The 22,315-nt window shown below is 36.2% G+C and overlaps 1 protein-coding gene across 27 annotated transcripts in view; it reads right to left on the bottom strand.

The window, feature by feature from the left end:
• LOC148630167 (3',5'-cyclic-AMP phosphodiesterase 4C-like) overlaps positions 1–22,315 on the bottom strand; it is a 182,774-nt gene that overhangs the window by 45,381 nt on the left and 115,078 nt on the right. Inside the window, exon 1 of one of the 27 annotated variants that reach the window (XM_088562329.1) lies at positions 13,687–13,832. The exons of the other annotated variants lie outside the window; for them this stretch is intronic. The gene's annotated coding sequence lies outside the window, so the exon portion shown is untranslated. Of the gene's footprint in view, positions 1–13,686; positions 13,833–22,315 lie in introns of those variants that run through there. 27 annotated transcript variants of the gene reach the window in all.

Raw genomic sequence — 22,315 nt, 5'->3', positions numbered from 1 at the left:
AATATGTTGCTTCCATTTCTAATAAAACTGAATTAAATGCCTACTACACCTGTAATGTATTTTAGTCCAGAAAGATCAGATTTACTGTTCAAACACAGAATCATTGCTATAATGTTATAAGTTAATGAATAATGAACTGTATTACAAGAGCCATATAAACGTACCTATAGGTATCAAACCAAGATATTTATATGAGTATCAAAAACTCTTGATATTAAATTTACCCTTTTGGTCTTACTAATTTTAATCCATTGATCATTGGGGAAAAGATCAAACAATAAGGATTAAAACAATAAACCAGTTACTGAATATCAACCAACCATAACTAGAACAACAGAACAGTTACTGAATAACAGCCAGCACAAAATATAACAGAACAGTCATTGAAAATCAACCAACCACGATTAGAACAACAAACCAGTCACTAAATATCAACAAACCATAACTAGAACAACAGACCAGTTACTAAATAACAGCTAGCACAGAATATAACAGACCAGTCACAGATTATCAACCAACCATGATTAGAACAACAAACAAGTCACTGAATATCAACCAACCATAACTAGAACAACAGAACAGTTACTGAATAACAGTGAACACAGAATATAACAGACCAGTCAATGAATATCAACCAACCAAGACTAGAACAACAGAACAGTTACTGAATAACAGCTAGCACAGAATATAACAGACCAGTCACTGAATATCAACCAACCACGACTAGAACAACAAACCAGTCACTAAATATCAACCATCCATAACTAGAACAACACACCAGACACTGATTTTCAACCAACCATGATAAGAACAACAAACCAGTCGCTGAGTATCATCCAACCATAACTAGAACAACAAAACAGTTACTGAATAACAGCCAGCACAGAATATAACAGACCAGTCACTGATTATCAACCAACCAAGACTAGAACAATAAACCAGTCACTGAATATCAACCAACCATAGCTAGAACAACAGACCAGTTACTGGATATCAACCGAAGTCTGTTGAAGAAAAACAGCCCAATCACTTAACACAGAGAATTGATTACAGAAATAACATACAAAGGAATCATCATAGTTATGACAGGAAAGAGGAAACATTAGAGAAACAATGGATTGAATTAAAACATAACTTTCTTCACAGTGGAATAGGCATGTGAAAACAACTTCAAGCTTAATGAAAATCCTTAAAACTGACAGTTTAACCACAAAAAGATCAATTAGTTTATTGAAATTTAAAACAAAGTCATATTTTTGGCATTAATTCAATTCTCTAATCCCTGAAGACAACATAGATCTACTAAGACAAAAGCATTGATTTATTTGACATGTTAAAGTTATAAAATACCAAGTAATTAAAGTAAAAAGATGTCTACAAACTACACTAAAAAACTAAGATCATTAAGTGAATTATACTTAGATCCTTCTAACAATTGATATATAGGTCAAGACATCTCAGGAATCATAGTTCAAAATCTAGCTTTGTGGACATCTTGTGAATCCTATTTTATCGCCTGGTTTTAAAGTAATTCTCTGGGATCATAATTTGAAGTATAAGTAAACAGCCACACTCAAGTATACAAAACTCCTATTAACATAGTTCGGAATATTTATAGTATAACCTACAGGGGAATATCCAATCACCACAATTTTTTTTTCACCATATAATACTAAAAATCTCACAATGCATAAAGTTTACTATAAATGTTTTCATCAGAAGGCAGCCTTACATTACACTTTTAGAAGAAATTTACAAGCCATCCTTGAAATATTGACATATTGATTTATTATGGTTTAATGTATTATGGCAGATTTCTGTAGAAGAACGATTGACCAATTGAACAGACCCTGCTTTGTGCTAGTACCAACATGCTGAGCTGGATCTTAATTTTGCTACCTCACAGAAGCAACAGCCTGCAGGTAGACATGTCATCCTAATCGTACATATTATTCTTATTCCATCTCTCTACCCCTAAAATACCATGGGCTTGAAAGAGAAGTAGTGACTGCCTTAACCAAAATGGGCTTATTTTACTAATTTCAGAGCAGTGAAACATTAAAACAATTCTCTAAATGCTAAAGTACATTATATCCCAAAATATCACTTCATCAAAAACTGACTCAATGATGTATAAAACTGATTCAACAGAAAGATATATTAATACCTAATAACACATGAATTAAAGACCCTTTCAAACAATCAAATGTCAACAATATAATCATTATAAATATCAAATTAATCTTAATGACTTTTTCTAGGCCTCACACATAAATGTGCAAAAAAGAGAAAAAAATAAAAGATTCAATGAAATTCCACTCAATAAACACCTCTAAAACAATCAAACAAATATTCCCCAAACTTTAGTTCAGAATATAGAAAAGAAGACGATAAAAGAATAGTTGTAGTAAATAGTGAGAAATAACTTACAGCCAACTATGTTGGTCTATTGACCACTCCCCTAGAGCTGACAAGATTGAAGGAGGTCCCCAGGAACACTGTAAAATGACCATATCAAAGGTCACATCTGGTGGATGTGTACTGGGTATCCACGGTAAACAACTATAAATAATACCAGAATTAAATTCCTTTTTGAAAAAGAAATTCATCAAAAGAAATATGATGAAGATTTTTGTTTGTTTGTTGGGGTTTAACACCCGAGCAGCAACATTTCAGCTATATTCAGGCGACACATGATGAAGAGGATCAATCATGATTATATTGTATTACTTAATCACAGAGAATTGATGCCTTCATCATAGCACAGATTAACTAAAGAAAACATTCCATTACGTGATCTGTGACATTTCAGAGTTCCTTTAAAAAACTTGCTCTAAAATTTAATTTACATGTACATGATTAAGCTATCTAAACTCTCTAGGTTTATGAATCAGAACGAATAAAAAGTCTTGCTTCCAATGGAGGATACAAGATCTGCTAAAAGATATATAAGAGTCCTTGTGGGACCAATTAGTGACAAGGTGAAATAATTTCAAACATCAATTATCCTACAATCCTGCCCACATTGCATGTAACTAGCTCCATATCCAGGAATCCATGACATGTTTACATAAGTTCATACCTAGAGATTCTTCTGTTTTAAAACATTAAATATTCATGAAACACAATTAACAGCAGTAGACTGACAAAACAACTCATCAATTTTACAAGTAAATAATATTTCAATGCCTTGTTAAGCAGCAGAAAATCCACACTGAGTCATCTCCATTTTTCATGATTTTGAAATTCCAAAATTGATGATGACTGTTTTTTAGCATGTGATATAACAAGAGGAAAAATTTTCAGATTAAATGTCTATAAAGTGTTTCCAATAGTGTCATTGCATTAGAACTATTTTCATATTGATATTTTTTTTCTTTGAAGTATTAAATAAATGTCAATGAGTCAATCGATACATTAAAAACTAAATTATTGAAAAAATAACAAGGACAACAGGATTCATTTCAGTAATTCATTGAAGAAAAAACCAGGGTCAATTCTTACAGTGATGCATTAAATTTGAGGAAAAATTGGCCTCAAACCTGCTTGAAATAATCGAATAAATTTTACAGGTGCATTGTTCAATGTATTGATTAAATGAACGTAGTATGGTCTACAAAAAGTACCCCAAAACACAACTTCCAGTGACAATTCAGTATGTCCTTAACTTTTCCTATCAATATACTGTACATTATAAATCATTCATACAATCAGTAAAATATGTTCCTTCTTAAAAGTAATTATTGAGGAATTTTGAGTTTTAAGAAACTGTTTGCTGCATAAAGTTAATCACTTGTACCTAAATATTAATCAGAAAGACTGATTTCTGGTCAAAATCTGTGGTATATAATTGTTTAATATCTCACCTATCTAAGAAATAAATACCAGGCTAGTCTTTATACAACCTCTTATAATAGTATATCATAGAAAAACAGAATGTACAGAAAAATCATGAAAAAGTTATCAGGTATTATCACAGGTCACTTGAGAACTTATTGATCATCAAAGCATTGATTCCTATCAAAAGGAACAATAAATACTGCACAAGAAAATACAGAAGAAATGTAGTACTAAGAATTTGGCAAGGTAAAACTATAGTTATGTGATGTTATCAGTATCACTGTGCCAAAAATATACCTCAGATAGCACTAACATCTGTCTTCTATAAAAAAAAAACTCTCACCTTCAGGCACCTAACTTTACCACCATGACTTCAATAATACCACTAAATCAAAGTTCATGACTTCAATGGAGTCACCCTCTTGTATCCCACACCACATTTAAGTGGTGAAAAACGATCATAGCAACCAAGAGACTGGTATCCAATACAAGACTTAACTAGTGAAAACATGGTCCTGGGTTTCACAGATACTGGTATCACACACCAGATTACATCACTGAAAACATGGTCCTGGGTTTCACAGATACTGGTATCACACACCAGATTACATCACTAAAAACATGGTCCTGGGTTTCACAGATATTGGTATCACACACCAGATTACATCACTAAAAACATGGTCCTGGGTTTCACAGATATTGGTATCACACACCAGATTACATCACTGAAAACATGGTCCTGGGTTTCACAGATACTGGTATCACACACCAGATTACATCAGTGAAAACATGGTCCTGGGTTTCACAGATATTGGTATCACACACCAGATTACATCAGTGAAAACATGGTCCTGGGTTTCACAGATATTGGTATCACACACCAGATTACATCAGTGAAAACATGGTCCTGGGTTTCACAGATACTGGTATCACACACCAGATTACATCAGTGAAAACATGGTCCTGGGTTTCACAGATATTGGTATCACACACCAGATTACATCAGTGAAAACATGGTCCTGGGTTTCACAGATATTGGTATCACACACCAGATTACATCAGTGAAAACATGGTCCTGGGTTTCACAGATATTGGTATCACACACCAGATTACATCAGTGAAAACATGGTCCTGGGTTTCACAGATATTGGTATCACACACCAGATTACATCACTGAAAACATGGTCCTGGGTTTCACAGATATTGGTATCACACACCAGATTACATCACTGAAAACATGGTCCTGGGTTTCACAGATACTGGTATCACACACCAGATTACATCACTGAAAACATGGTCCTGGGTTTCACAGATATTGGTATCACACACCAGATTACATCACTGAAAACATGGTCCTGGGTTTCACAGATATTGGTATCACACACCAGATTACATCACTGAAAACATGGTCCTGGGTTTCACAGATATTGGTATCACACACCAGATTACATCAGTGAAAACATGGTCCTGGGTTTCACAGATATTGGTATCACACACCAGATTACATCACTGAAAACATGGTCCTGGGTTTCACAGATATTGGTATCACACACCAGATTACATCAGTGAAAACATGGTCCTGGGTTTCACAGATACTGGTATCACACACCAGATTACATCAGTGAAAACATGGTCCTGGGTTTCAAAGATACTGGTATCACACACCAGATTACATCAGTGAAAACATGGTCCTGGGTTTCACAGATATTGGTATCACACACCAGATTACATCAGTGAAAATATGGTCCTGGGTTTCACAGATATTGGTATCACACACCAGATTACATCAGTGAAAATATGGTCCTGGGTTTCACAGATATTGGTATCACACACCAGATTACATCACTGAAAACATGGTCCTGGGTTTCACAGATATTGGTATCACACACCAGATTACATCAGTGAAAATATGGTCCTGGGTTTCACAGATATTGGTATCACACACCAGATTACATCACTGAAAACATGGTCCTGGGTTTCACAGATATTGGTATCACACACCAGATTACATCACTGAAAACATGGTCCTGGGTTTCACAGATATTGGTATCACACACCAGATTACATCACTGAAAATATGGTCCTGGGTTTCACAGATATTGGTATCACACACCAGATTACATCACTGAAAATATGGTCCTGGGTTTCACAGATATTGGTATCACACACCAGATTACATCACTGAAAACATGGTCCTGGGTTTCACAGATATTGGTATCACACACCAGATTACATCAGTGAAAACATGGTCCTGGATTTCACAGATATTGGTATCACACACCAGATTACATCACTGAAAACATGGTCCTGGGTTTCACAGATATTGGTATCACACACCAGATTACATCACTGAAAACATGGTCCTGGGTTTCACAGATATTGGTATCACACACCAGATTACATCACTAAAAACATGGTCCTGGGTTTCACAGATATTGGTATCACACACCAGATTACATCACTGAAAACATGGTCCTGGGTTTCACAGATATTGGTATCACACACCAGATTACATCACTGAAAACATGGTCCTGGGTTTCACAGATATTGGTATCACACACCAGATTACATCACTGAAAACATGGTCCTGGGTTTCACAGATATTGGTATCACACACCAGATTACATCAGTGAAAACATGGTCCTGGGTTTCACAGATACTGGTATCACACACCAGATTACATCAGTGAAAACATGGTCCTGGGTTTCACAGATATTGGTATCACACACCAGATTACATCACTAAAAACATGGTCCTGGGTTTCACAGATATTGGTATCACACACCAGATTACATCACTAAAAACATGGTCCTGGGTTTCACAGATACTGGTATCACACACCAGATTACATCAGTGAAAACATGGTCCTGGGTTTCACAGATACTGGTATCACACACCAGATTACATCAGTGAAAACATGGTCCTGGGTTTCACAGATATTGGTATCACACACCAGATTACATCAGTGAAAACATGGTCCTGGGTTTCACAGATATTGGTATCACACACCAGATTACATCAGTGAAAACATGGTCCTGGGTTTCACAGATATTGGTATCACACACCAGATTACATCAGTGAAAACATGGTCCTGGGTTTCACAGATATTGGTATCACACACCAGATTACATCAGTGAAAACATGGTCCTGGGTTTCACAGATATTGGTATCACACACCAGATTACATCAGTGAAAACATGGTCCTGGGTTTCACAGATATTGGTATCACACACCAGATTACATCACTGAAAACATGGTCCTGGGTTTCACAGATATTGGTATCACACACCAGATTACATCACTGAAAACATGGTCCTGGGTTTCACAGATAATGGTATCACACACCAGATTACATCACTGAAAACATGGTCCTGGGTTTCACAGATATTGGTATCACACACCAGATTACATCACTGAAAACATGGTCCTGGGTTTCACAGATATTGGTATCACACACCAGATTACATCACTGAAAACATGGTCCTGGGTTTCACAGATATTGGTATCACACACCAGATTACATCACTGAAAACATGGTCCTGGGTTTCACAGATATTGGTATCACACACCAGATTACATCAGTGAAAACATGGTCCTGGGTTTCACAGATATTGGTATCACACACCAGATTACATCACTGAAAACATGGTCCTGGGTTTCACAGATATTGGTATCACACACCAGATTACATCAGTGAAAATATGGTCCTGGGTTTCAAAGATACTGGTATCACACACCAGATTTCATCAGTGGAAATATAGTCCTGGGTATGGTCCTGGGTTTCAAAGATACTAATATCACACACCAGATTTCATCAGTGAAAATATAGTCCTGGGTTTCACAGATATTGGCATCACACACCAGATTACATCAGTGAAAACATGGTCCTGGGTTTCACAGATCAAACCACATTTTTACACTGATTGAAGCACAGCATTAGGATAAAAGATACTGGTATTCTACATCAGATTACCTTACATGGTCCTAGAATGGCAAATACTCGTATCTCACATCCATTACAATTATGAAAACTAGGGTTATCCTAGATGATGAAAACTGCTAACATATGGAAGGATTAACCAACTGTCAAAAGGTTTAGACAGATTAAGACACATGTTATAAACAATAAGTAATTTAACATCCTTACAGGATCAAAAGTTTGTTCAAATGACTCAATCAGTTATAATTATCTCTTGAGGAAGACTTACTAAAGCTGAGATTAAACATGACTTTTATAGTTTCAGGTTAGAGATAGTGTTCATGTTTGCATGACTAATAAAAACTCTTCATTTGACCGAATATTGGAACTTGAATATTAATGCCATTTGTTTGAGGAAAAAGAAAGATTGATGGGGCATTCATACCCTTATAGCTTAGACAAAAATGTAAAATGATTGCATTTAATAGAAATCTTGATTCCATTTTTCAGACTGATTACTCATGTTGTGCAGTAAAGTTTCCCCTTGGATTCACATGTTCTGCAATTATGAATTACACAACTATGAAAAAAAAACTTATCATTCTTCAGTTTGCAAATTTTATAGAAAATTAAACAATAGTGTAGAAGTAAATTCTCAAATGAGTTCCAGATTATATGTAGTTCATGAAAGCTTTTACTGAAACATTACAGATGAATGGATTAAATGAAGATAAAATGAGCAAGTAAACAAAACAAGTTACCAACAATCATTACTAAACACAAACTATGAAAACCATTATCTTACCAAAATTAGAAAATCTTGTTGGTATTTTTAAGACGACCTGACATGGTCAGACTGACCACTACCACAAACCCATAACAGAAGATAAGACTTACTCCACAGACACCAGGCCTACAGACAGACTGACCACTACTACAAACCCATCACAGAAGATAAAACTTACTTTACAGACACCAGGGCTACAGACAGACTGACCACTACTACAAATCCATAACAGAAGATAAGAAAGACTTACTCTACAGACACCGGGGCTACAGACAGACTGACCACTACTACAAACCCATAACAGAAGATAAGACTTACTATACAGACACCAGGGCTACAGACAGACTGACCACTATCAAAAACCCATGAAAGAAGACAACAAAGACTTACTCTACAGACCCTCGGGCAACAGGCTGTAATACTCTACAGACCCTAGACAACAGGCTGTAATACTCTACAAATCCTGGGCAACAGGCTGTAATACTCTACAGACCCTGGGGCTACAAGCTGTAATACTCTACAGACCCTGGGGCAACAGGCTGTAATACTCTACAGACCCTGGGGCAACAGGCTGTAATACTCTACAGACCCTAGGGCAACAGGCTGTAATACTCTACAGACCCTAGGGCAACAGGCTGTAATACACTACAGACCCTAGAGCAACAGGCTGTAATACTCTACAGACCCTGGGGCAACAGACTGTAATACTCTACAGACCCTAGGGCAACAGGCTGTAATACTCTACAGACCCTAGAGCAACAGGCTGTAATACTCTACAGACCCTAGGGCAACAGGCTGTAATACTCTACAGACCCTGGGGAAACAAGCTGTAATACTCTACAGACCCTAGGGAAACAGGCTGTAATACTCTACAGACCCTAGAGCAACAGGCTGTAATACTCTACAGACCCTAGGGCAACAGGCTGTAATACTCTACAGACCCTAGAGCAACAGGCTGTAATACTCTACAGACCCTGGGACTACAAGCTGTAATACTCTACAGACCCTGGGACTACAAGCTGTAATACTCTACAGACCCTAGAGCAACAGGCTGTAATACTCTACAGACCCTGGGGCAACATACTGTAATACTCTACAGACCCTGGGGCAACAGACTGTAATACTCTACAGACCCTGGGGCAACAGACTGTAATACTCTACCGACCCTAGAGCAACAGGCTGTAATACTCTACAGACCCTGGGGCAACAGACTGTAAATACTCTACAGACCCTGGGGCTACAAGCTGTAATACACTACAGACCCTGGGGCAACAGACTGTAATACACTACAGACCCTGGGGCAACAGACTGTAATACTCTACCGACCCTAGAGCAACAGGCTGTAATACTCTACAGACCCTGGGGCAACAGACTGTAAATACTCTACAGACCCTGGGGCTACAAGCTGTAATACAATACAGACCCTGGGGCAACAGACTGTAATACACTACAGACCCTGGGGCAACAGACTGTAATACTCTACAGACCCTAGGGCAACAGGCTGTAAATACTCTACAGACCCTGGGGCAACAGGCTGTAATACTCTACAGACCCTGGGGCAACAGGCTGTAATACACTACAGACCCTAGAGCAACAGGCTGTAATACACTACAGACCCTGGGGCAACAGCTGTAATACTCTACAGACCCTGGGGCAACAGACTGTAATACTCTACCGACCCTAGAGCAACAGGCTGTAATACTCTACAGACCCTGGGGCAACAGACTGTAAATACTCTACAGACCCTGGGGCTACAAGCTGTAATACACTACAGACCCTGGGGCAACAGACTGTAATACACTACAGACCCTGGGGCAACAGACTGTAATACTCTACAGACCCTAGGGCAACTGGCTGTAATACTCTACAGACCCTGGGGCAACAGGCTGTAAATACTCTACAGACCCTAGGGCAACAGGCTGTAATACTCTACAGACCCTGGGGCAACAGACTGTAATACTCTACAGACCCTAGGGCAACAGGCTGTAATACTCTACAGACCCTGGGGCAACAGGCTGTAAATACTCTACAGACCCTAGGGCAACAGGCTGTAATACTCTACAGACCCTGGGGCAACAGGCTGTAAATACTCTACAGACCCTGGGGCAACAGGCTGTAATACTCTACAGACCCTGGGGCAACAGGCTGTAAATACTCTACAGACCCTGGGGCAACAGGCTGTAATACTCTACAGACCCTGGAGCAACAGGCTGTAATACTCTACAGACCCTAGAGCAACAGGCTGTAATACTCTACAGACCCTGGGGAAACAGGCTGTAATACTCTACAGACCCTGGGGCTACAAGCTGTAATACTCTACAGAACCTGGGGCAACAGACTGTAATACTCTACAGACCCTGGGGCTACAAGCTGTAATACTCTACAGACCCTGGGGCTACAAGCTGTAATACTCTACAGACCCTAGGGCAACAGGCTGTAATACTCTACAGACCCTAGGGCAACAGGCTGTAATACTCTACAGACCCTGGGGCTACAAGCTGTAATACTCTACAGACCCTGGGGAAACAAGCTGTAATACTCTACAGACCCTGGGGAAACAGGCTGTAATACTCTACAGACCCTGGGGCAACAGACTGTAATACTCTACAGACCCTGGGGAAACAGGCTGTAATACTCTACAGACCCTGGGGCAACAGACTGTAATACACTACAGACCCTGGCTAACAGGCTGTAATACTCTACAGACCCTAGGGCAACAGGCTGTAATACTCTACAGACCCTAGGGCAACAGGCTGTAATATACTACAGACCCTGGGGCTACAAGCTGTAATACTCTACAGACCCTGGGGAAACAAGCTGTTATACTCTACAGACCCTGGGGAAACAGGCTGTAATACTCTACAGACCCTGGGGCAACAGACTGTAATACACTACAGACCCTGGCTAACAGGCCGTAATACCCTACAGACCCTAGGGCAACAGGCTGTAATACTCTACAGACCCTGGGGAAACAGGCTGTAATACTCTACAGACCCTGGGGCAACAGGCTGTAATACTCTACAGACCCTGGGGAAACAGGCTGTAATACTCTACAGACCCTGGGGCAACAGACTGTAATACACTACAGACCCTGGCTAACAGGCCGTAATACTCTACCGACCCTGGCAAACAGGCTGTAATACTCTACGGACTCGGCCAACAGGCTTTAATACTCTACAGACTCGGCCAACAGGCTGTAAATACCAATGATGTCAACTGTAATAACAGTTGCCATATGGTGTGAAATAATATATGTAAGAAAAATAACAGAATTCAAGTTTAAAACAACACTTATTGAATAAATTACTAATATTAGGTCCACATTGATCCTAAAAATATCATTTAAGGTTAAATAAACAGAGAAATCAATGCTCATCATTTATCAAAATAACTTGAGTAGGTCAAATAGGTAACATTCCTAGAGAAATTTATTTATTTTAAACCAATAAATTCATCTTCAATAAAAAGTTTTACAGTCATTGCAAAAGTACTGATCATGCTTACACCATGACAGAAAGTCACTTACAGATAATGTCATCATCATGACAGAAGGTCACTTACAGATAATGTCATCATCATGACAGTAAGTCACTTACAGATAATGTCATCATCATGACAGTAAGTCACTTACAGAATTTATCAATGCTATATGATAACTCTGTGTCAGTTCAGAACATTAAAACAAATTTATTAACCAACTATATAACATTGACTAGAAAAAATTATTGACAAACAAACAATGTCATTACTATCTCACTGTTCTACCACAATGCCATTACTATCTCACTGTTCTACCACAATGTCATTACTATCTCACTGTTCTACCACAATGTCACCAAAGGAAGTCATAAATACAGGGAAGTAGTCATCAAATTACAGAAGAAAATCTACAAATAAGTTAACGAAAAAATACACCTGAACAAGACTGTCCATCTAAAAATAAGTTAACAAAACAATACACCCAAACAAGACTGTCTATGTTATCAGATAAAACTTGAGTTTTAGGACATCTGACAATGTTTGGTAGTAGATAAATAATTACCAACTTGAGTTTTAGGACATCTGACAATGCTTGGTAGTAGATAATAATTACCAACTTGAGTTTTAGGACATCTGACAATGCTTGGTACTAAATAATAATCACCAACTTGAGTTCTGGGACATCTAACAATGCTTGGTACTAAATAATAATCACCACTTGAGTTCTGGGACATCTAACAATGCTTGGTACTAAATAATAATCACCAACTTGAGTTTCAGGACATCTGACAATGCTTGATACTCGATAATAATCACCAGCCATAGAGAGTTGTTGATAAAGGAGAGGCAGTTCCCACTCTCCTTCAACAGTTTTTTTTTCAAATACCTTCAAATTTTCTAACACACTTTTATCTTCAAGCGAAAATACCTCATTTTTTTTTCTTTTCACACCATTCATACATATTGAAAGGGTCTAACACATAATCAGAGTACTTCATACAACAGACATTCAGCACAATGTTATACAAGAAGTAAGAAATTTAAATGATTTATGGCCTCCAATCACTATATAAACAGTTATTTTGCCATGACAAATGACAACAATTAAATTTCTTCTCATGGAAATGATATATTGTTATCATAACTATACAAGATGTCACAGTGACCCAGATTTACTGATAAATATAAACAAAAATGTATGAATCAATGAAGAATAAAAACACTCCTTTAGATAATTAGAATGTGATTAACATTTCAATTCTATTTCAGACATACAATGAGGACAGACTTAAAAGCTATATCAAACTTATTCTCATGGCATTTGACCACTAACATAAATCCTACAGATCTGCAAATTACTGAAATAGAAATCGAATAAGAGACATACATTCTGTACCCCAACAAGTCTAAAAATAAAATTTTACTTAAACCAATGAAACTAGCAGTTATTCACTCAAGAGAAAATGGAATACTAATTGCTACCAAGCATGAGTAAGTAAAAAAAGGTAGTAATATAAAAAAAAAAAAAAACATTTTCTGACTTTCAAACACATAACTCTTGAACAGAAAATGGTTAAAACTGCAAAACAATATCAATTCTTAATTAGCCTGACCAAACAAACTTAATACTCAATACAGGTAACAAACAGGGAGATCCTACCTTATATTTGGTTCTTATCCTTAATGAATAAATTATAATAAAGTAATTTGAAAGCTTTATAGCTAGTCCAATTAAGCGAACTAAACTCCGGATGGTCCAATATTAAATGGACTAAATCTAAATCACTACTGTAAATACTTGGATGCTATTAATAGAAATACAATATAACTTCTGTCCTCTCCTCGATCAATGCTCCACAATCGCAGTTCAAAATCAATGTAGTTTCAATTCAACAAAGATTATTCAATCTGTGCATTTAAAAAACCATAGTCATTCATCAGCTTTTAAGACACTATATGAAATACCAACTCATATCTTAACTACTGAATGCAGACAACCAACTAATATTATGGTATACGGAAATAGTTAATTTTCTTTAGTTCTCTAAGTTTGTATTTTTCATAATAAAAAGTGGACTGATTTCACCTTTTAATTCCTTTTTTAACACAATCGTCTGAATGCTGACATGGGCCACCATTTTTAATCAGTTGGATAAAAAGCAAATAAAAAACCTTGTAAGGTTTCTGTAGGAACATACTGCTAATGAAATCCAAACAATATCCAGCATCTTAAGTTTCTATTTTATTCAAACCCAAAAGACATGTTACTAACCTAACTGGAAGTAGTAATATTAATTCTGGTTTCAAATTGATTAAATAAAAAAAAAATGTTAAGCCATTTAATGATTTAAAATTAGAATTTCGATATTACCCTAAAAGTTCAGTATATATACATGCAAAAATTGTAACAAGGAGTTCAGATACTACAAAATGTATATATCTTCCTATTTGTTTTGGTTATGTTCATAGGATCCAAGCCCTTGCCAACATAAAATTTACTCTTATGATCCAAGGCCCTGCCACCAAAGGTATGGCCCAAATGATCCAAGCCCTTGTGACCACTGCATGACCCTCTGCCACACATCCATTAGCTTTTATGATCTCAGTCCAGCCATTAAGTATTGGTGCTCCAAGGATCCAAGCCATGTCACAAGTGTTAGTGCTTTTAGGATCCCAGCCCCTGCTAAAAGTATTGATGATTTCAGGTTCTCAGCTACTGCCATAAGTACATGTATTGGTGATTTCCGGATCCCAGTCCCAGTGAATGCCATCGAAGTATTTGTGATTTCAGGATCCCAGCCCCAGTGAGTGTCATCAAAGCATGGGTGATTTCAGGATCCCAGCACCAGTGAGTGTCATCAAAGCATTGGTGATTTCAGGATCCCAGTCCCAGTCAGTGCCACCAAAGTATTGGTAATTTCAGAATCCCAGCCCCAGTGTCACCAAAGTATTGGTGTTTTTAGGATCCCAGCAGCCCAGTCAGTGCCACCAAAGTATTGGTGATATTAGGATCCCAGCCCCAGTGAGTACCACAAAAGTAATGGTGTTTTCGGGATTTTCACACAGTATGCAGCACAATAATAAAACTTCCTTAGGTCAAGGTCAAATAAAAAGTATTCATAAACATGCAGTCTAAAGTCAAGTTGTTCAAACAATCAAGTTATGATTTATAGTTTTTTTACATATATATAAAATTCAGCTCTTCTAACATGATCTATAATACCTTTGAAAAAATACTAATCAATATCATAACTTTGCATATATAAAGCAGCTTTAAAACATGGTTTTTACCAAGGAGCATGAAATGATGTTAAAGTAGAACTGATAAAGAGTGACTACTACAGAGAAACAGATAGATATGGAACATTTAAAATAGATCTGATGAGAACTCATTCCATTAAATACACATTACAAAGATTTCTTTATTCTACGGACATTATTTAATGAAGTCATAATGACCTAAAAATGCTGAAACATTAACTTCATAATAGCCAAGTATACTATCAACTAATGCATACAATTAAATAAAAAAATGTTTTGCGAGCTAAAAAGACCCATCAATATACCTGTACAGAGTTATAAGATACATACTTAGGTTAGGTTTTATTACTGTACATTATAACACCTAAGGAGCTGAATATTGACTTTCCCATTAATTTTCAAATAAAGATTTAAATTTCAAAGAACCATGAAGATGTAGCAAATGTATATGTATATAAAGATAACTGACAGAAATTCAATGGATATAGGCTGTTTACCTTAAAACAAAATGTAAATTCCTTAAAAAAGAGTCAAGAACATTTTAGAATGAGGATAAGAGATGCCAACAATAATGTATGAACTGTCAAACTTCATAAGAAATTACTTGATCAATAAAGTTGAACATGGAGAGGCCATATCTACAATGGGAATCTTACTTCCTCCTCTTGATTCAATGTCGGGACTCTGGCCATGAAATGATGACATGTGACCTAATCCCAGACTCTAGCCAAGAATTGTATCCTTGACTCTAGTAATGAAATGGTAAGGTGTGACCTAATCCCAGACCCAGGCCATGAACTGATGAAGTATGACCTAATCCCACTTTAATCATGAAATGGTCACATGTAACCTAATCACAGACTCTTGTCATGAAATGATAAAATGCGACCTAATCGCTGACTCTAGTCATGAAATGATGAAATGTGACCTAATCACAGACTCTAGCCATGAAATGAAATGTGACCTAATCACAGACTCTAGTTATAAAATGGAGAAATATGACCAAATCCCAGACTCTAGTCATGAAATGGTGACATGTGACCTTGTCCCAGACTCTGGCAATGATATGGTGAAGTGTGACCTCATCCCAAACTAGTACTGAAATGGTGAAATGTGACCTCATCCCAGACTCAGGCCATGAAATGGTGAAGTGTGACCTCATCCCAGACTCTAACTTGATTAGGTTCATTATTTTAACCATTAAATACAGGTCAGTATATTCAAAAGTTAAACAGAATTTGTGGTGACTTCTACCACTGGGTATAGAGACCTTACTACTCCAATATTCATATTAATTTATGGTCTAACTAAGCTTGGGCAATAAAAAAGTAGCCAGAGGATTTGTAACAGTTCAATTGTCATCATTCACAATTTGTTTTAGAAAATGTACATATCAACAGAACACCCAAGATATATCATGGCATAAAAAAGTCATAAGACCCTACATTAGCTACCTAAGGTTCACATTTGTAAATTATCCCTATAACTAAGTGGTGTAATAGAATTATCTGATAACCAGATTAATCTCCAATATCACCGATTCCCGAAACTATTTCATTAAAGTCATCTTTCTATAGAAAGAGATGTATTGATTCTACCTAAACTGAACTGGTTATTTTATCTGTTTACTACTAAAGACTGAATACTAATTGGTAATATTAGAGGCTTCTATTAGTACCAGTAAGCAAATTCTACTTACTGATGGAATATTTACAAGTTTTATGACAGTGTTGAATAACATGAAACATCTATGGTTGATTTGTAAGTGGTTAATGTGATTGGCATCCTTTAATGATCAGGAGATGTGTATTGGCAGTAGTCAGCTCCAATCAGGGTATGGAGAAAGATTGGGCATTCTTATGAAATAGGTCCTTCTTAGACAATATAGAAAAAAAACATGTCCTATTTGGAGTACTCAGTAATATATATGCCATTACAAATTAAAGAGCACTTCTTCAGTACTTTGCTGTTCCTCCATATTTGTCGACAGACAAATTGACAAGGAAATACATCATGACATTCACATTCCATATGTAAATGGTACAATGAGCTGGAGTAATGATTATCTTGACCATGTGTGTATATAAATACAAAATCTATAAATTGACTCAAACTATTTTAAAATAAATTGAACCTGATATGGAATAATGAAACATAATGAACAAATTAAGTTGCACAAAAACAAATGCCAAAGGTTTTATTGATATCATATACACAATGACCGTACTATAAAACATAACTACAGCTTTAAGTCCTTTATCATCTCCAATACTTTTAGATTCCTATTTTACAACAAATTTTTATGTTTATATTTAGTCAAATTTAAAGATAATGACAATTTGACATCTGATTAATATGATTAGTTTATTAACCTTACTGGAATTCTTAAAAAGAAATTTATTTTATCATGGGTTAGCAACACATACACCTTGGGTTATATGCCTACAGTCAAAAAACATGTATGTCTTATTCCATATCCCTACAGTTCTAATACATATATGGTCTGTTCCATATCCCTACAGTCCAAAAAACATGTATGTCCTATTCCATATCCCTACAGTCCAAAAAACATGTATGTCCTATTCCATATCACTACAGTTCTAATACATGTATCGCCTGTTCCATATCCCTACAGTTCTAATACATGTATGGCCTGTTCCATATCCCTACAGTTCTAATACATGTATGGCCTGTTCCATATCCCTACAGTTCTAATACATATATGGTCTGTTCCATATCCCTACAGTCCAAAAACATGTATGTCCTATTCCATATCCCTACAGTTCTAATACATGTATGGCCTGCTTCATATCCCTACAGTCAAACTAGAAGCCCTGTTTATGACAGGAACCCCCACCTCATTTGTTAGTAGTGATTTTTTTTTAAGTAAATCAAATGTGTCTTTAAGACACTTATGATGCCCCCGCTCACTAGATTTGTAACATGTTTATTTTTGTATGAAGACATGGTTTGCAGATTCAGAAATCCTTCCAAGACTTGTGATACTCATGGTCTGTTGGTTCAGCTCAATCCTTCCAAGACTTGCAATGACTAACTGTTCCAGTATCATAACTTGAAAAATTTGGGGATCCATTTAGGGATTAGAAATTCCTAAATATATGCATATCTACATATTGCATCCTGGCCACATAGTTCAAATATATGTATAATCTGTTCCATTCCCCTACAGTCCAAATACATGTATGGCTTGGTACATACTCCTACAGTCCAAATACATGTATAATTTGTTCCATAACCCTGCAGTCCCAAAAAGGTATGGCCTATTCCATACCCCTACAGTTCAAATGCATGCATGGTCTGGTACATACTCCTACAGTCCAAAAACATGTATGGCCTATTCCATACCCCTACAGTCCAAATGTTTGTATGGTCTGGTACATACCCTCACAGTCCAAATACATGTATGGCCTGGTACATCAACATTCAAATGATTGTTGTTAACATTAACAAAGAACCCTATACTGCCTGGTTATCACTTATCACTAAGAATTAATATATAATAATGTCTACCAATTATCACTATCAACAGTTACCTGGAATAAACAGAAGTCTGAATCATACACTTCTTCAGTTTTTGAAGTTCCTTCATGTCAGAGTATTTTGAACCTGGGTAAACTAAACATCTGTCTAAGCAGGAAACATTCTACATACTGTATTTGATACTGAAATTTTCCAATTAACTGCTACTAATTCAGATTTGTCAAGTCTTTACATATTTTAGTTTACCCAACATTGGTAAAGTTTATTTCTAGTTAGTGAAGAATGGTAATAAAATGTAAGAAAAATGATCTCTTACAATAAAATCTGAAGATTAAGGTATTGATTTTTGGCAACCAAATTACTAAACCTTGGTCTTGGTTCATTGTTTTCTATTCATTATCAGTATCATAAGTATATCACTCTGGTAATAAAGTTCAAAGCTTTCCATAATATATCAAATAAATATTATTAATGTATAGAATGTCAAACCTGATGAGGATGTATAAGCACAGGTCCTCCTTCTGTATTTTAAGATTATTGTGACAATATTTTAAAGGAAGAACGTTAATCAATCATATTTCTTTCATGTTTCTGAACTGAACCAATTATTTGAAGAATTCAACTAATTTTGAAAGAAGATTGCTTCTAAGTAGTTCCTAAATCTAATATTACATAGAGCTGCAAATAGTCAATTTATTTAACATGCATTTTCAAAGACTTAAAATTTGGGAGAAGAACCAGATGATGAATGATGTGTATGTAAAGTGTATTATTCCTAAAGTCTTAGCTAGGTCTGTTGTAATTTAGAAGTCTACATCTATACTTCTGGACTAATCTCACCTAATCCAGCAAGAAACTGTTTCTAAGTCTTTGACAAATCTTTAAAGCATAAGTCAGTTTTGTAAGAACTTATATAACTGATTGAACAGCTGTTTGAACTTACATTCAAGAAAACAGCCTTTTCCACCACTTTTTCACCCAAAAACCTCCATTAATTAGCCATTAGGTTGTATAATTATAGGTTACCTGATCATTTTTTTTTGCCAACTTTCTGAAACATGCTGTTCTCAAAAATCAATCAAAATAACACATGTTCAGAAATAAAGTATCAACAAATCAAGACTTCAGCATATTGTACACATTATATCTTTAATTCTATAAATACAACATCAGAAAAACCTAAACAACTGTTTGTGCTAATTTTGTTGCTTGCTATACTGCCAACTATCGTCACCCTGAATAAAGACCTCAATTATATAATTATTTACAAAGATATAACAATTTATAATCCTTGGCTTAACATCAGTTGGCATGATATGCCTTCAGAAAAAAAACACAAGAAGTCCATACTATCATCTACAGTGGTGAGTTCAAATAAATGCCATTTCAACTGATTGTAGAAGTTTATACACCATTTTAATACTTCCTCAATATTAAAGTAACACAAGTGAAAGACCATCACTTCTAATGTTCATAAATGAATGGTAAATATTCCTGAATTATTGATACTGTCTCAGTGCAACACTTCATTACACCATAAAACAATAAATTTGGTTAACAATTGATTGTAGAATACATTCAATAATGATTTCCATTTGGAATCTTCCACAGTAAATCACAGATCAAAGAAAAAATTATTTTTGATCAAAATCAACTGTTGATTCCCTGGCATATCTGACAAAACTGTTCCATTTATTGAGACACACTTCAGATAAACTAGACATGATTTACTTACTGAAGGTACTTTTAATATCAAAGTGTCAAACCAACCAGCACTCTGGATGAGAATACAAACCATCCAGTCTCAGAACAGCCATTACTTTGGCTGAGAACAATACAAACCTGTCAGTCTAAGAACAGCCATTACTTTGGCTGAGAACAATATAAACCTGTCAGCCTAAGAACAGCCATTACTCTGGTTGAGAACAATACAAACCTGTCAGCCTAAGAACAGCCAATTCTCTGGCTGAGAACAATACAAACCTGTCAGTCTAAGAACAGCCATTACTTTGGCTGAGAACAATATAAACCTGTCAGCCTAAGAACAGCCATTACTCTGGTTGAGAACAATACAAACCTGTCAGCCTAAGAACAGCCATTTCTCTGGTTGAGAACAATACAATTCATCCAGTCTCAGAACAGTCATTACTCTGGCTGAGAATAATACAAACCATCCAGTCTAAGATCAGCCATCAATTTGGCTAAGAAGAATACAAACAAATCAATCTCAGAACAGCGATTACTCTGGCTGAGAACAACATCAACCAACCAGTCTCAGAACTGCTCACATCACCTCTAAAGAAATTTCTAAACAGTTGGTCCACAGTCTCATTATAGTCCACATTCTGGCTAGATACTACATTGTATAATAAATCTGATTTATTTAAAACATGTAAGTGTGTAATACTGGTCATTTTTTTGTTCCCTTTGTGGAAAGTATTGTTGACAATAGTTGCAGAATTGACATGCAAACTGATAATAAAACACTTATTATTTCCTGCATCACACCTCATTAGACTTCTATAAAACATTAGCTCTGACATTATCATCACAAAAATTACTAATATAGCTTGCATCTTACTATTTATAGATCTAACCTTTTTTTGTAGTATGTTTACCTTGCAATGTTTACAACTGAAATATTTGTGTATTGTAGATATGAACAACAAGTGTTACAATTAGTAACATATATAACAACTTTTTCTAGGAAAAGTTTCCAAACTCAGCCAACAGATACAACCAAAATACTTAAGACCAGCCAAAACATTTCAGACAAGTCAAGCAATACAACCAAAATATCTCAGACAACCCAACAGATACAACCAAAATATCTCAGACCAGCCAACAGATACAACCAAAATATCCCTGAACAGCAACAGATACAACCAAAATATCTCAGACCAGCCAACAGATACAACCAAAACATCTCAGACCAGTCAAGGGATACAACCAAAATATTTCAGACCAGCCAACAGATACAACCAAAATATCCCTGACCAGCCAACAGATACAACCAAAATATCCCTGAACAGCAACAGATACAACCAAAATATCCCTGAACAGCAACAGATACAACCAAAATATCTCAGACCAGCCAACAGATACAACCAAAATATCTGAGACTAGTCAAAGGATAATACCAAAATTTTTCAGCTGACAGAACTCAGGCCAGTCAACGGATACTACCAAAATCTTTCAACTGAGAGAACTCAGGCCAGTCAAGGGATACTACCAAAATCTTTCAACTGAGAGAACTCAGGCCAGTCAAGGGATACTACCAAAATGTTTCATCTGACAGAGCTTGAGTAAGTCATTGGATACTTCAAGAATGTTTCACGTGACAGAACTCATGTCAGTCATTGGATACTACAAGAATGTTTCATGTGACAGAACTCATGTCAGTCATTGGATACTACCAGAATGTTTCATGTGACAGAACTCATGTCAGTAATTGTATACTACAAGAATGTTTTACCACATAGAACTCGGGTCAGTCATTGGATACTACCAGAATGTTTCACCTGAAA

Source organism: Perna viridis, chromosome 1 (genome assembly GCF_037379345.1).
Source record: "Perna viridis isolate PV_CMFRI_1.1 ecotype Kerala chromosome 1, ASM3737934v1, whole genome shotgun sequence".
In the NCBI taxonomy this organism is placed as follows: Eukaryota; Metazoa; Mollusca; class Bivalvia; order Mytilida; family Mytilidae; genus Perna; species Perna viridis.
Note: the sequence above shows the minus strand (reverse complement) of the source record. Positions and strands in the feature narration are given on the sequence as shown.